Source organism: Bos indicus, chromosome 11 (assembly GCF_029378745.1).
Source record: "Bos indicus isolate NIAB-ARS_2022 breed Sahiwal x Tharparkar chromosome 11, NIAB-ARS_B.indTharparkar_mat_pri_1.0, whole genome shotgun sequence".
Classification (NCBI taxonomy): domain Eukaryota; kingdom Metazoa; phylum Chordata; class Mammalia; order Artiodactyla; family Bovidae; genus Bos; species Bos indicus.
Window position 1 is genome coordinate 99,096,476 of NC_091770.1, and position 13,153 is coordinate 99,109,628.

A 13,153-nucleotide genomic window follows, 5' to 3' on the forward strand; every position below is an offset into this window, starting at 1 on the left:
GAAGAAGAACTCAAAAGCCTCTTGATGAAGGTGAAAGTGGAGAGTGAAAAAGTTGGCTTAAAGCTCAACATTCAGAAAACGGAGATCATGGCATCCGGTCCCATCACTTCATGGCAAATAGATGGGGAAACAGTGGAAACAGTGTCAGACTTTATTTTTCTGGGCTCCAAAATCACTGCAGATGGTGACTGCAGCCATGAAATTAAGATGCTTACTCCTTGGAAGGAAAGTTATGACCAACCTAGATAGCATATTCAAAAGCAGAGACATTCCTTTGCCAACAAAGGTCTGTCTAGTCAAGGCTATGGTTTTTCTTGTGGTCATGTATGGATGTGAGAGTTGGACTGTGAAGAAGGCTGAGCACCGAAGAATTGATGCTTTTGAACTGTGGTGTTGGAGAAGACTCTTGAGAGTCCCTTGGACTGCAAGGAGACCCAACCAGTCCATTCTGAAGGAGATCAGCCCTGGGATTTCTTTGGAGGGAATGATGTTAAAGCTGAAACTCCAGTACTTTGGCCACCTCATGCGAAGAGTTGACTCATTGGAAAAGACTCCGATGCTGGGAGGGATTGGGGGCAAGAGGAGAAGGGGACGACAGAGGATGAGATGGCTGGATGGCATCACTGACTCGATGGACATGAGTCTGAGTGAACTCCGGGAGTTGGTGACGGACAGGGAGGCCTGGCATGCTGCGATTCATGGGGTGGCAAAGAGTCGGACATGACTGAGCGACTGATCTGATCTGATATTATCTTTGACTTAAACACTCCATCTTCTGGATGTTTATCTTACAGGGATGTTCATACACATACATAAACCTTGATCATAATTGCAGTATTGTGTGTGAGAAAAAAACAAGACAATTCAGTGTCTTATCAGTTGGAGGCTGATTCAATTTGTTTTGATTTATCCATACAGTGGAATGCTGTACAGTCACTAAAAGGAATGAGACCACTCCTTAGCATTCTGACATGAAAAGATATTCAGGTTACATGAAAAATGCATGTTGATTTCAAAACATACTACAAAGTTACAGTAATCAAAACAGTGTGGCACTGCCTTTGGACAGACATACAGACCAACGGACCAGAATTGAGAGCCCAGAAACAAACTTAAACGTCTATGCCCAGATAACTTTTGACAAAGTTTGAAGACCATTCAATGGGGGTAAAATAATTTCTTCTACAAATGGGGCTAGGACAACTGGATAGCCCCTTGCAAAAGAATGAAGTTGAACCTCTATCTCACTCCATCTACACAATTTAACTCAAAATGAATCGATGACTTTGATCACATTCTTGATAGTGTCCTTTGATGTACAAAAGTTTTACATTTTTATGAAGTCCAAACACAGAATTAGATCATGACCCAGCAACACCACTCCTAGTTTTATACTGGAAAAACAAAACAAATGTCCACACAGAAACTTGTACATGAATGTTAATGGCAGCATTATTCATAATAGCCAAAGGGTGGAAACAATTCAAATGTCCTTCAACAGATGAATGGTAAATTGGGGTATATTCACACAATGGAATACTGTTTGGCCATAAGAAGGAACAATGGACACACTGATACATGGTACAACTCAGATAAACCTCAAAAGCATCCTAAGAAGTCAAACACAAAGGGTCATCTATTGTGTGATTGCTTTCACAGAATATGTCCAGAATAGACAAATCCATGGTGTCAGAAAGCAAATTAGTAGTTACCAGGGTACAGAGAGGGGAATGTGATTATTCCATAGACACAGGGTGCGTTTCTGGGGTAATAGAAATATTTTGAAACTAGAGGGAGCTGGTGATCATGCAACATTGTGAATACACTAAATGCCACTGACTTGTACACTTTAAGTGGTTAACTATGTGTTCTGTGCATTTTACCTCAATTGTAAAAATGTATGGGGACTTCCCTGGTGGTTCAGTTGTTAAGACTGTGCCCTTCCATTGCTGGGAACGTAGGTTTGATTCCTGGTTGAGGAACTGACATCCCACATGCAACTAAGCCTGCGTGCTACTAGAGAATCCAGGCACCACAACAAAAGATCCCGCATGCCGCAACTTAAGACCCGATGCAAAATATATGGTAAGAAAAAAGAGGCATGTGGAAGACAACATACTCCACTTGCATTTTAAATTATACAGATAGATACAAATGTGGTGGTGCATACATACGCATACACACACATAGTTCTCACTTCCCACTATACTGTGAGACTGTAAAAATGACCATTCAAGCTGAAATGGTGCAGAGAAAACTGAACAATGGGAAAAATTATGATTGTTCAGTGACCTTTCAAAGGTGTTGTCAAAGCATTAAAACCTCTTCATGATGTAGGGGGCCACTGGAGACACAGGTTTAATCCCTGGGTTGGGAAGATCTCCTGGAGGAGGGCATGGCAACGCACTCCAGTATTCTTGTCTGGAGAATCCCATACAAAGGAGCCTGGCCGGCTGCAGTCCATGGGCTCGCAAAGAGTCAGACAGGAATAAGGTGACTTAGTACTCAAACACGCATCATAGACATGAAATAAAGATTTCTTTTAAAAAAACCTCTTGATGGTCTGTTATAGATGTAGAGAGAAGTGAAAAAGTAGTGAAACTAATAATAATACATTTAATACTTATTAAATTGCTAGTGTAATTTAAATTTAAACATTGAGAATTCAAGTATTTTCTTTCATTGTAAAATGTATCAAGGATGACCCAGCAATCCCACGTCTGGGTATACATCCAAAGGAAGAAAGTCCTATCTCAAGAAGACATCTGCACTCCTGTGTTCATTGCCACATTCTTCATGAGTCGACATTGGGAGACAACCTGAGTGTCTGTTGATGGATGAATGGATAAAGAAAATATGGTATGGATGTATATACAATGGAGTATTATTCAGTCTTTAAAAAGAAGGAAATCCTGCTATTTGTGACAACATGGATGAAATTGAAATACGTTATGGTAAGCAAAATAAGCCAGAAAGAAAAGAGACAAATATTGCACAATATCACTTATATGTGGAATTTGAAAAAAAAGAAAGAAAAAGGTCGAACTCATGGAAGCAGAGTGTGCAGTGGTGGTTGCCAGGGGCTTGGGAACGGAGGAAACAGGGAGAGATTGATTAAAGAGTACAAACTTTCAGTTAGAAGATGAATGATTCTGAGGATCTAACGCATAGCCTGGTGGCTACAGCAGACAATACTTTATTGTTGTATAGCTGAAATCTGCTAAGAGAGTAGATCCTCTCCCGAAAAAAAGGGTAACTACATGAGGTAATGGATGCATCATTAACTTGTTTGTGGGAGTCATTTCACCAAGTACGCATAGAGTAAATCATCACGTTGTATACTTTATATTACAATTTTATCTGTCAATTATACTTCAATAAATCTGGGGGAAATTATCAAGAGTTGTTTAAACAGTGCTTGCCTTCCAGTTGTGTAGCTTCAGATACAGAACCAGCATCTTCTCTATGCACTGGTGAATCATCACACTCCTTTCTAAGTTCAGATCAACTTAAAATACTTTATCCTTTGTACTTTCAATGCTATGAAATGTATCTGGCAGTTCCTTTAATGTGGTGCTTTTGCTGGCGTCATTTCCTTGGGACAACATCATCCTTTTTGTCAGAACCACTTTCATTCGCATGTCGCTACGATGAGCCTTCACTGTTTCCCTGGCTGCATACTTAGAGCTTCTGGAACAGCAAATAGCTGCAGGTTCAACATTCCCAGAGCCAGCTATTTTTTTTTTTGGATGCGTCACACGATTTATGGGATCCTAGATCCTGGATGAGGGATTGAACTCATGCACCCTACATTGGAAGCTCTGAACCTTAACTGCTGGCAAGAGAAGTCCTTGCCAGCTATTTAAAAAATCATTCTACTTATCTTCAATTCAGATTGCACGTTCAGTCTTCAGATCAGATCAGTCGCTGAGTCGTGTCCGACTCTTTGCGACCCCATGAATCGCAGCACGCCAGGCCTCCCTGTCCGTCACCAACTCCCGCAGTTCACTCAGACTCATGTCCATCGAGTCAGTGATGCCATCCAGCCATCTCATCCTCTGTCGTCCCCTTCTCCTCTTGCCCCCAATCCCTCCCAGCATCAGAGTGTTTTCCAGTGAGTCAACTCTTTGCATGAGGTGGCCCAAGTACTGGAGTTTCAGCTTTCCTTCAGAATGGACTGGTTGGGTCTCCTTGCAGTCCAAGGGACTCTCAAGAGTCTTCTCCAACACCACAGTTCAAAAGCATCAATTCTTCGGTGCTCAGCCTTCTTCACAGTCCAACTCTCACATCCATACATGACCACAAGAAAAACCATAGCCTTGACTAGATGGACCTTTGTTAGAAAAGGAATGTCTCTGCTTTTGAATATGCTATCTAGGTTGGTCATAACTTTCCTTCCAAGGAGTAAGCATCTTAATTTCATGGCTGCAGTCACCATCTGCAGTGATTTTGGAGCCCAGAAAAATAAAGTCTGACACTGTTTCCACTGTTTCCCCATCTATTTGCCATGAAGTGATGGGACCGGATGCCATGATCTCCGTTTTCTGAATGTTGAGCTTTAAGCCAACTTTTTCACTCTCCACTTTCACCTTCATCAAGAGGCTTTTGAGTTCTTCTTCACTTTCTGCCATAAGGGTGGTGTCATCTGCATATCTGAGGTTATTGACATTTCTCCCGGCAATCTTGATTCCAGCTTGTGTTTCTTCCAGTCCAGCGTTTCTCATGATGTACTCTGCATATAAGTTAAATAAGCAGGGTGACAATATACAGCCTTGACGTACTCCTTTTCCTATTTGGAACCAGTCTGTTGTTCCATGTCCAGTTCTAACTGTTGCTTCCTGACCTGCATACAGGTTTCTCAAGACACAGGTCAGGTGGTCTGATATTCCCATCTCTTTCAGAATTTTTCACAGTTGATTGTGATCCACACAGTCAAAGGCTTTGGCATAGTCAATAAAGCAGAAATAGATGTTTTTCTGGAACTCTCTTGCTTTTTCAGTGATCCAGCGGATGTTGGCAATTTGCTCTCTGGTTCCTCTGCCTTTTCTAAAACCAGTTTGAACATAAGGAAGTTCACGGTTCACATATTGCTGAAGCCTGGCTTGGAGAATTTTGAGCATTACTTTACTAGCATGTGAGATGAATGAATGCAATTGTGCGGTAGTTTGAACATTCTTTGGCATTGCCTTTCTTTGGGATTGGAATGAAAACTGAACTTTCCAGTCCTGTGGTCACTGCTGAGTTTTCCAAATTTGGTGGCATATTGAGTGCAGCACTTTCACAGCATCATCTTTCAGGATTTGAAATAGCTCAACTGGAATTCTATCACCTCCACTAGCTTTGTTCGTAGTGATGCTTTCTAAGGCCCACCTGACTTCACATATATGTTCAGTCTTACCACTCCGCATTTCTGTGCTGCGCTTTCATGTGAGTTGCCAAAGTCCCTCTTTTGGGTAGCTACTTCCTATTCTTTTGCTCACACATTTTTGTAAAATGTCACATGGGTTTATCACTAGGAGACAGGAGGCAACACAAACCACATGCTTTGCTGTGGTCACGCATGGTGACCAATCCTGAAGGAAATCACTCCTGAATATTCACTGCAAGGACTGATGCTGAAGCTGAAACTCCAGTACTTTGGCCACCTGATGCGAAGAACTGACTCATTGGAAAAGACCCTGAGGCTGGGAAAGATTGATGGCGGGAGGAGAAGGGGACGACAGAGGATGAGATGGTTGGATGGCATCAGCGACTCGATGGACATGAATTTGAGTACACTTTGGGAGCTGGTGATGGACAGGGAGGCCTGGCTGTGCTGCAGTCCATGGGGTCGTAAAGAGTTGTACCCGACTGAAGGGCTGAACCGAACTGAACTGACCAATCAACAACAGGCTTTGAAAGAAGTGATGTGATTGGTCACTCACCGTTGTGCATCTGTCATTTCCGCAGTGATTTGTGGATGGAAGAAGTAGTAGCAAAGTTCCTGTGTGGTGCAATTATTCATAGGTAACATAATATGGCACATGAAATTTGAACTGTGTTATTGAGGACTTCCCTGGTGGCTCAGACGGTAAACAGTCTGCCTGCAGTGCGGGAGACCTTGGTTTGATCCCTAGGTCCTGAAGATCCCCTGGAGAAGGAAATGGCAACCCACTCTAGTATTCTTGCCTGGAAAGCCAAGAAGGCTACAGTCCATGGGGTCGCAAAGAGTTGGACACGACTGAGTGACTAATACTTTCATTGAGGGACTGGTGTTATTTAACTATACTGGAAAGCAAGGACTGCCGCATTATGTACTGTATTGGCTTGTGTGTAAATTATTAACAGTGATTATTTCCCTGGGATTGATTGGGGAGGGTCTTATAAACTTCCCTGTGTACACGTGTGTGTGCAGGCAGGCGTCCTCAGTCCAACTGTTTGTGACTCCATGGACTGTAGCCCGTCAGGATCCTTTGTCCATGGAATTTTCCAGGTAGAATACTGAAGTGGATAGCCATTTCCAACTGCATGGGATCTTCCTGACCCAGGGATTGAAGCTGTGTCTCCTGCATTGGCAGGCAGATTTCTTTACCATGGCAGTGCTAAGTCACCTCAGTCGTGTCGGACTCTGTGCAACCCCATAGACGGCAGCCCACCAGGCTCCCCCGTCCCTGGGATTCTCCAGGCAAGAACACCGGAGTGGGTTGCCATTTCCTTCTCCAATGCAGGAAAGTGAAAAGGGAAAGTGAACTCGCTCAGTCGTGTCCGACTCTTCGCAACCCCATGGACTGCAGCCTACCAGGCTCCTCCGTCCATGGGATTTTCCAGGCAAGAGTACTGGAGTGGGGTGCCATTGCCTTCTCCTTACCATGGCACTACCTGGGGAAAAAACTGTTTTGTTTTTTTTTTTTTTTTTTTTAGGCGGTGTTTTTAATTAATTAATTAATTTATTTTTGAGGCAATGAAATTCTGGAATCACACCTTGGACTGAAGCCATTTACTAGCTGTGTGACTTCTGGCAAATTACTAAACCTTTCTGAGTATCATTTCTGAAATGAAAATAATGATAGCTCCTGGTCCATGGGTGGTAGTGAGAAGTCAATGAGTTAACACATGAAAACCACATAAGTCTGGTGTCAGGCAAGGAGTCAGTGTTTCAAAAATGTATCATTGTTATTATTAAAATTTAGTCTGAGAAGTGCTGCAGTGCAGGCAGCTCTAGGGAGGCCAACCCTGCCTGGAGAAGGGAGCTTAAATGCGCCAGGTGACCTTCAGAGCACCTTTCTGGGCAGCTTCCAAGGCATCTAAGATCTCAGACTTCCTGGCTGCCAGGCAAGGGGCTGGTGCCCAGCAGTCAGTGCCTCCCCCAATACACGCCTCCATCAGTCTAAGCAGCTATTGGCCACCTTCTCGGCCAGAAGTCACCAGGACTTGTGAACAGCGGGTGGATGACCCCTCGGGACAGGCCTCAGTGACCAATCCTCTGGCTGCTGATGTCAGCTACACCTCCTGCTGGATGCAGCCTGGAGGGAGACCGGATAAAGTCCAAAGCCTCCTAACTTGGCCTCTGGAGCAGGCCTAAGTCCAGACTCTGCAGCTTCTGTATTCTCTCCACTCCCAAATACATAAATCCTTTGCTTCGGAATAGATGTTGCCCACTTTTGCTCAAGCTATATCCTGTCTGACAGGCCTTTTAATCTGACCCCCTAGCAGGGCTGAACCCCAGCTCTGAAGTCTCCTGGGTCAGTCTGGGCCCTCCCCAGAACTCAGATCACCTATGATGTGCCTGACTCCTGTGCTAAATGCTCATCCTCACAACAGCCTTCAGAAAGGTGTCATTGTCCCTGTTTTGCTGAAGAGGAGAATGAACAAAGCTCAGTGAGCTGAGACAGCCTGAGCTGGGTGGGATTCAACCCCTGGTTTACCTGTTTCCAAAGTCAAAACCTGTCCCCCCCCCCAAAATCCTTTTGGGAGGTAGGTGCTGCCGCCTCTATCAGCTCCCCTGCATCTAGGAGACCATCAGCCCCTGGGGACACGAGCCATGCCTTATCCAGCTTCCACCCTGCATGGCAGCTTGCAAGGACAGGCAAGGTGGCTTCGGCTTTACAGCCTGGCTGTACATCACCTACGGCAATTGTGTGTAGTAAGGATGTCAGGTTTTAGTGTTTCTCAATAGTGGCACACTTGGTGTTTGGGCTAAGTCAGTTCTTTACCAGGAAGATCTACATCTTCACACGGTGGCTAGAAGGATGTTTACCATCCTTGGCCTAAATATGTCAGAAGATCCCCCTCCTCCCCTTCCCTGTCCAGTTACTGAGAAAACACAAACCATGGCACCTCTGGAGGAGAGGCCTGGGTACCATGCCCAGGCAAGACCAGCCTGCTATACCAACTACCACAGAAGATGAAAGCTTGGATTTAGAACTTGAACTTGGATAAAATGGTCCCGGCTCCACTCTGAACAAGCTATAGGACCTTAGTCCTACCACAACCAGACTCAGCTTCCTCATCTGTGCAATGGGGACAATAATAAATATTAATGCAATCACCCTCAGAAAGCATTTAGCACAGGTTCCTGGTCCACTTAACCTGTCAATGACAATAAACTGTTAACATTTAAACCTCTAAGACTTTCCGTAAAAATTAGTTAACCAAGTAGGACAATAAAATCTCTTGCAGATACTGAATTATTTATCTTCTTGTTTGTCTTGGATGTACAGAGTCCCTCCAAGACAACTGTCTGATGAAAACTTGTTGAGTCAACAGTTCTGCCCCAAGGGAGGTTACATCTGTCTGGGGAGCTCTAAGTACACTGACTCAGACACAGTTCCCCCTTAGCTTTGGGTTTCCCAGGTGGCGCCAGTGGTAAATAATCTGCCCGCCAAAGTAGGAGACATAAGAGATGCAGGATTGATTCCTGGGTTGGGAAGATACCCTGGAGGAAGGCATAGCAACCCACTCTAGTATTTTTGCCTAGAGAATCCCATGGACAGAGGAGCCTGGTGGGCTACAGTCCATAGGGCTGCAAAGAGTTGGACATGACTGAAGCAACTTAGCACGCACGCTCGCCCCTTGGCTTTGGAATTGGCAAAAGAGACAGAAATGGTTTCGGAGACTGTAGGCTCCCAGGCCAGAGGGGCTGGTGGGTGGGGAGCCTGAGTGAGTTACACAGTAGGAAGGCCACTCCTTTTCCCTCCTGGCACAGGATCCAGATCCAAAAATTGAAATCTCACTCTTTGGGGCAGTTTTACACATGGAGGAGAAAACAATATATGTGTATATATTTAGTGCTGGCAGAAAGACTAAAGAGAGTCATATCAGTGGTACAGACGGAGAAACTGTCAGAGTGGGGAAATGACTTACCCAAAGTGAAAGTCCTGGGAAAGCACAGAAGGACCTCAGCTATGAATCCAAAGCTTGTATCTCTGTACAAGAATGAGGAAGTAAGATGAGTGTTCGGAAAATATTTCAGGGAGCGGGCAGAGCCATCTGAGAGTGGGAAGTGGCCCCACGTCTATTAGGGCAGGAGTAACGGTGATTCATCTCTTGCTGAAGCTGGAGTGACTTTGGCTTGCTGGCTACAGAAGGCTGGGAGAGAGGTGTGCCCAGCTAAATGTCCCAGCATGTGGGAGACCTGACAACCCAGGTGAGCACGAATGGCTAGGAAGACAGGAGGAACATTTCTGTGCTGACAGCTTTGTTCACATGGGCAGAGTTTCTACGTCAGCAAGTTGGCTGCCACCCCGGGGACCGAAAGAATGGGGGGGATGGGCATCAGTATGAAGGACTTTCTCATTGCTGTGCTTAATTGCTCAGTCATGTCCGACTCTTTGCGATACCATGGACTGTAGCCCACCAGGCTCCTCTATCTATGGTGATTCTCCAGACAAGAATACTGGAGTGGGTTGCCATGCCCTCCTCCAGATCTCACTGCTAACCTTCCTGTATTCCTTTGTTGCCCCAGTCTGGATTATGACATTAGGGAGTCCTCCGCTTTAGAGATGTGGAAGGTCAAGTGCGGCGTGGAGAGCGGGATGCCATGTTGGAGGCCCTCACGCTGCCATGAGGAGGCACTATGTGGGAGGAAAAAGCCGATTCAGGCAGAAACCAGACAGATCATTTCTAACCTGCACTGTCTCTGATCATGTCAAGTATTTTCACGTATGAATGTGTCTCTGCTCCAGGCCACAGCTTCATCATTTCTCCTCCTAGATACCTTATGCACCTTTCTCTCTCTCTCTTTTTTTGGCTATGCTGGGTCTGTGATGCAAGGCATGGGTTTTTTTTTTTTCTCTAGTTGCGGAGCATGGGCTTAGTTGCCCTTAGGTATATGGGATCTTAGTTCTCTGGCCAGGGATGCAACTCGTGTCCTCTGCATTAGAAAGTGGATTCCCAACCACTGTACCACCAGGGAAGTCGCTTATGCATCTTTCAGTCAGGTTAAATGTCACCTCCTTTGAGAAGCCTTCTGTAACTCCCCTGGGGCTGAACCAGATGCCACCTTCTCTGTGCTCCCAAGGCCTGAGCTTGCCCACCCACCACAGCAGTCATCATAGATGCCAACAGCTGGGTTGTCTGTTGCCCTCACCAGACTCTAAGGACAGGAACTGTGTCTGTCCTGTTCTCCATCAGCTCCTCAGCCTCTGGCAGCTCAACTAACTGACCTGAGGTGTCTCAAAGAATTAGTGCTGATGGTCCCAGGAGGCTGAGGAGAGACTGAGAAGCTCAACAACCTTTCTAGAAGTCGAGAAGTGAGGACCCTCTTTGGGCAACTTTTTTTTTTTTTTAAGTATACTTGATTTACAACGCTGCAATGGGCAACTTTCTTAACTTCTCTGTATTTCACTTACTAATCTGTAAAATGTATTTCACTTACTGATCTGTGTGTAAGGCATAAAGTAGGAAATGAGGGAGCATTCAGTGTCAGCAATCATAGTTCTGCAGGAGTGGACATGGAAGCTCAGGGAGGTATGTGCCAGGTCCAGACTCTAGGCTAGAAAAGGCAAGCCTTGGACTCTGGTCTGGGTTCTGGCCTCCAATCTGTGCCTCTCTTCATTCTACACTGCTGGTTGTTGCCTGTCTGTTTCACTTCCTCAGTCAATAGACAGCCAATAAACAGCTACTGGATGCCTGCTGGGTGCCAGGTCCCAAGCTGAGAGCTGTAAGGCTGACAACAAAAGATGCTTTTCAGGAGGCAGTGGGATGAGCAAGAATGGTATTAGTGTAAAATGCTCCCGGGCTCAAATTCCAGCTTTTCCACATCCTGGCTATAAGATATTACGAAGGTCCCTGATCTCTGAGCCTGTTTTTTCCTTTAATAATGGGGAAATACAAGACTTCCCAGCAGGAGAGCTGCAACCTGGCACTGGGCAGCACTGGATATAAATGGAAGCCAGTTATTATTAATATCCTCATCATCCCATTTTATTTTTAACCAACCTGTGCGCGTCGTAGTTAATTCTTCCCCCTTGTCCGGGCACCCAGGACCTGGTTCTCTGTCCCAGGCCACCACAGTTAATTACTCGTGCATCTCACTAGCCGGCTGATACACACACCAGAGGAACCAGAACTCAAATTGCCAACGTCCGTTGGATCATTGAAGATGCAAAAGAGTTTCAGAAAAGCATCTACTTCTGCTTTATTGACTATGCCAAAGCCTTTGACTGTGTGGATCACAACAAACTGTGGAAAATTCTTAAAGAGATGGGAATACCAGACCACCTGACCTGCATACAACTGGACGTGGAACAACAGACTGGTTCCAAATCAGGAAAGGAATATGTCAAGGTTGTGTATTGTCACCCTGCTTATTTAACTTATATGCAGAGTACATCATGAGAAACATTGGACTGGATGAAGCACAAGCTGGAATCAAGATGACGGGGGAAATGTCAATAACCTCAGATATGCCGATGACACCACCCTTATGGCAGAAAGCAAAGAACTAAAGAGCCTCTTGAAGAAAGGGAAAGAGGATAGTGAAAAAGTTGGCTTAAAACTCAACATTCAGAAAACAGATCATGGCATCTGGTCCCATAACTTCATGGCAAATAGATGGGGAAACAGTAGAAACAGTGACAGACTTTATTTTTGGGGCTCCAAAATCACTGCAGATGGTGACTGCAGCCAATATTAAAAGACACTTGCTCCTTGGAAAAAAGTTATGACCAACCTAGACAGCATATGAAAAGCAAAGGTCCATCTAGTCAAAGCTATGGTTTTTCCAGTAGTCATGTACGGATGTGAGAGTTGGGCTATAAAGAAAACTGAGCACCGAAGAATTGATACTTTTGAACTGTGGTGCTGGAGAAGACTCTTGAGAGTCCCTTGGACAGCAAGGAGATCCAACCAGTCCATCCTAAAGGAAATCAGTCCTGAATATTCATTGGAAGGACTGATGCTGAAGCTGAAACTCCAATTCTTTGGCCACCTCATGCGAAGAGTTGACTCATTGGAAAAGACCCTGATGCTGGGAAAGATTGAAGGCGGGAGGAGTAGGGGACGGCAGAAGACGAGATGGTTGGACGGCATCACCGACTCAATGGACATGATTTGGAGTAAGCTCCGGGAGTTGGTGATGGACAGGGAAGCTTGGCGTGCTGCAGTCAATGGGGTCGCAAAGAGTCGGACACGACTGAGCGACTGAACTGAACTGAATGAACACACACCTGCAGACACCCACGCCCCCACTCACGTTCTTTCACACAAACGGTAGCAGCGATCAACGCTGTTCTTTTCGTCCCTTCAGTTTTCCATCTATGGTATCCTGGAAGCGGTCCCCTATTAGTGCATGGTGAACATTTTTCTTTTTTAGCGGTGGCACAGTATTCCATTGTACGGATTCTCTTTTAACGCGGTTGCCGTTACTATTACCAATCTGGGATCTCCGAGGACTTGGGATACTTAGAGCTGTCGAGTTGGAGTCCAGCACCCGGTTCCAGCCCCGGCTCCGCCCAGAATTCACCCAGTCTCCGTGGGCTCCCTCTTCCCCACCCGTACGGTACGATCGCGCGAGTCGGGGTGGGGCGGGGGATGGGGATGCAGAGAGGACCAGCCTGGAGGATCCCAGTGTCCGAGTGCGGATCAGCGAGAAGCGCGCGCAACAGCTAGGGACTGAAGTCAACCTTTCGAGCGTAGCCACTACGCTATACCAGCAGCACCAAAAGCAGCGAGT

General features: G+C 45.6%; 1 protein-coding gene across 6 annotated transcripts in view; it reads right to left on the reverse strand.

Moving 5' to 3' along the window:
* The window catches only part of LOC109566527 (kynurenine--oxoglutarate transaminase 1), a 37,322-nt gene that overhangs the window by 22,930 nt on the left and 1,239 nt on the right, over positions 1–13,153 (reverse strand). For 2 of the 6 annotated variants that reach the window (XM_070799382.1, XM_070799381.1), the window contains exon 1: positions 9,343–9,785. The exons of 3 other annotated variants lie outside the window; for them this stretch is intronic. The gene's annotated coding sequence lies outside the window, so the exon portion shown is untranslated. Of the gene's footprint in view, positions 1–9,342; positions 9,786–13,153 lie in introns of those variants that run through there. One more of the 6 variants, XM_070799384.1, reaches the window with a different exon arrangement.